Genomic DNA, 3,998 nt, shown 5'->3' with positions numbered 1-3,998 from the left:
TTGCCCCGCCCCCAGCCCTTCCTGAGGGCCTCTCTCCCTCCTCCCTTCCCCCCGCGCCTCGTGCCTCGTGCCTTGTGCCTCGTGCCTCGTGCCTCGAGCTGCAGCCTTCCACCTTCACGGGCCCCCGCCCCCCGGCCCCGCCCTTGATCGAGCGCGCGTGCGCGAGATCTCTCACTCTTCCGTTGGGTCGTCGCCTCGTGGGTCGCCTCAGCGGTTGCCTCAGGGGTTACTACTGGTGGCCTACAGGTTTGGACCAATCTCCCGTTCCCTCGCCTTCCACCACCCTCACGCCTCGTCCTGTGGCCTCTCCAGATTTGAGAGTCCTCTTCCCCTCCTCATTTCTGTTCGTTACCTGCGTAGAAAAAGGTCAATCGGAAGGAGAAAGGTAGATGCGGGCCATTTTATGTACTTTTTCTTATGTCGATGTAAAATAAAGGCCAGTGGGGGCTAGAGCTGGGTCTTTGGGTAAAGTTTGGGCAGCTAAGCAATCTCAAGTGGGTTGTGAACTTAACTGGGAAGGACCTGACCGGGTTCTCATCAGGAGAGGCTCTTTGGCCTTCATGGCGGTGGCGGTGGCGGCGGCGGCGGTGGCGGTGGCGGCGGCGGCGGTGGGGGGGGGGGAGGGGAGGTCACACAGTTGTGGCCTAAGAAGCCCGTGAGGGCTCGGACAAACAGCTCATAGGTTGAAAAATCCTCTGCCAATCAAATCATGTTGTTTAGACATATTTAGTCAAGTCCCACTCTTTGTGACCCCATTTGGGGTTTTCTTAGCAGAGATCCTGGAGTGGTTTGCCATTTCCTTCTCCAGCGATCACACCATAGCGGTGCCCCAAAAAGGCAGGAGGAAGATTCTGAGGATTTGTGTGTATTTTTTTAACGATTCCTTAGTACTGTATCAAAGATCCTCTATCATTTCTTAGCAAACTGTTCCAATATTGGAAAATGGAAGATGGGGAAAACGGGAGGACCCTTGGTCAACTGTCCAGTGACCGTTAAAACATGGCCGAGGTCAAGGTTGTCTGCATGTCAGGACCGAAGTTCACAAGAGAGATGAAATTTTGTTTAGTAGACTGGGCAGGACAGTAGACATAATCCACTTTCCTGTCTGCTGACGAGACTACCAGTGGAATGTTGGGCAAATCACCTAACCTGTCTGGGTCTCAGTTTCTTCGTCTGTTAAATGAGGCTATTGAACAGAGTGACTCAGAGATGCTACTTTAACTTGAAATTACCCCTCTCTTGGGATCAGAAATACTGGCTCCTAAATTGCCATAGAAAGAAGGTCCACAGAAGTACTACTTTGAAAATAATTTTATGTTCTTCTCATGAAATTGTGTCCTCAGGCAATTTGACTTGATTTTTCTCACTTTTAATTTCTTCATTTTAGCAGAATATTTCAGTATGTGTTGAAATTTATTTCCCCATAGTTAATCTATTTAGATAAGCTCCGTATGTTTATTTTGGGGTACGTTTGTTGATAAACCAGTTCTAAAATTGATTGTATTGTTTGTGTTAATGCTTTCTGGACTAAAGATGAACCCTTAATGTTTCAAAGATAAATCTTATTGACTATAATTGTTATAAAAAATTCACCTTTAAAAAAAAAGAAATTCATTCTTCGAAGAACTTATATACATGAAGCTGTCACATAATATTTTTACCATCTCTTGTCCTACCTGATACACTTCTATGCTAAAATATTTATTTTTACAGTGATACAGCAAAACTCAACTTGGCAGATTTGACCAAGATAGCTATTAGTTCTGTACTTGTGATTTAGAGAACAGTTTTTTCCCCCTATTTTTGAGACACCATTTTGGCATTAAGATAAAAATAAAAGTCAATCTTTCTAAGATTCTCAGCATAGAAAAACCCATCTTATGAAAAATTGACATATAGTAAGGAAAGAAATACTAGATTACTATATTTTTTCTCGGGTTTTGGAACCTAAGTTCCCTTAGGTTAGGTTGATGCATAGTCTACAACTTAAATTGAAGTGCTTTGGAATACACCCAGAAATTGTTGGGAAAGGATACTATAAATGTATTAATAATGCTAAAGATTTGGATGAGTTATATTTGGAACTCATTTCTGCTTTTGCTGAATCACTTGGTACTAGTAGTAAAACAGAAATATTAGTTCAGTGGATTAATTTATCTTCTGTTATTGAAATTTTTAACTTAAGGAAAAAGGAAATAGAAAGCATTTCTATGCCATCACTTTCAATGACATTTCTTAAGATGACTTGAAAGTTGGTTGAGAGCTGGCTGATCTAACTTTGGTTGTAAAAGTAGCATATTTTCCTTCAATTTCTAATTTGAGAAAGGTAGATTACAGGTTTAGTTAAGTTTTAATGTTAAAAGTTTAAATGATGCAGTATATTAAAGAAAGGTTTTGAAAGTGACTTTTAAGAATGTTCTTGGTTTTACATTACCAGTGAATGCACTAATGATCGGCTTGATTCACTGAAACCTTATTTTGGCATTCTGAATATACACAAAACCTTCAGTTTGCTTTGTACAATTTAAGTACAGCAGAAACCTTAGAGATCATCTAGTCCAACCCTTTCAGTTTACGTGAAAAAAGTAAGAACTTGTCCATATTAGCATAGTTAGTAAACTTAGAGCTGGGATTAGAATCCATGTCTTTTAATTCCAAATCCATTTTACTTTCTACTATATCACTGAACTAATAAGGATTAACTATATTAATCCAAATGGATATTTTAAAATGTGTTTATACTTTTTTTTTTCTTTTTCTTTTTTTTTTTAGCAGTAGGAACATCCATTTCTTCATTATATGTGTTGTTGAATCTCTGTTGTAGTTCAGTTTTTGGCAGATTTACACAAATACATACCTAACCCTCTCCCAAATAGGCAGCTTCCTTTATCTTATCCTTAGAACAGGGTGATAATGATTCAAGATAGGTTCACTATCTTAATTTGTCTTCTGTCAGTGTTAATGCTAAATCTAAAGGTTTAGCAAAAGTAGTGTCTATCACAGAGCCACATACAGATGAACTTAGATGATTCAGGTGTAGTTATTTTTCCTATGGCCATGCAAATAAATTCTTCAAAGAATCCCAGTTCTATTAAGTATTTCCTGTGTGACATTGGACAAGTCACTTCTCTATGGGCCTCAGTTTTCTCCTCTGTAAAATTAGGTGAGTTCTAAGGTCCCTTCTAGCTCTAGATCTATGACTCGAAGGTGGGCTCTTTTCTTACATCCACTGTAGGGTGTTAAAAACTTGGTAATCCTAGTTGATGGTGAAAAAAAACAAAAGTAGGAAATTGAGATGGTAGTACTAGGCTATTTCCCCATCCCTATCCCTCCAGTATTTTCAGCTGCACTGTTGTTCTTTTTTGGGTACTGGCTTCAATTTTGGTCATGGGTTTATAGACACAGAGCTGGAAGGGACCTCAGAAGGCCATCTAGTCCAGTCCTCTCATTTTAAAGATGAGGAATTGAGGCCCAGGGAGGTTAAGTGACTTGTCTAAGATCACGCAGGTAGCAAGCACCAGAGAAGGGGGTTTTAACCTGCAGCTTCTAATTCCAGAGCCAGTGCTTTTTCCACACTAACTCACTGGTATGGGGGTAGAGGGAAGGGGAAGACAAAATAAGCAGTATCTTAAGTGAATAATGGCAATCCAGTGGCTTGGCAGAAGTATTTAGGAGCCCCTCAAAAGACCACTTTTGCACTTTATCAGGTGTGACTAGAAAGAAAAAATATCAAGAGATGGCTAGAAGTCATTCAGGAAGCTATATGAAGAAGAAAAATTGGAATCCTTGAAAATCCTGCAAGGGTATACCTGAGAATTTTTATTGTTCATTGTAATAGAGAGGTCACTTCCAGAATTTAGGGGAAAAGCACCATCAAGGTGGTTTATGAAAACAAGGGCAAAAAGATTTGCTAGTTTTGTCTTTTATTTAGTTTTTTGGCTGGCAAAGCCAGGAGTCACAAAGTTCATTTAAACACAAGAGAAATGGATTTGAATAGT

Source organism: Trichosurus vulpecula, chromosome X, assembly GCF_011100635.1.
Source record: "Trichosurus vulpecula isolate mTriVul1 chromosome X, mTriVul1.pri, whole genome shotgun sequence".
Classification (NCBI taxonomy): Eukaryota; Metazoa; Chordata; class Mammalia; order Diprotodontia; family Phalangeridae; genus Trichosurus; species Trichosurus vulpecula.
Note: the sequence above shows the minus strand (reverse complement) of the source record.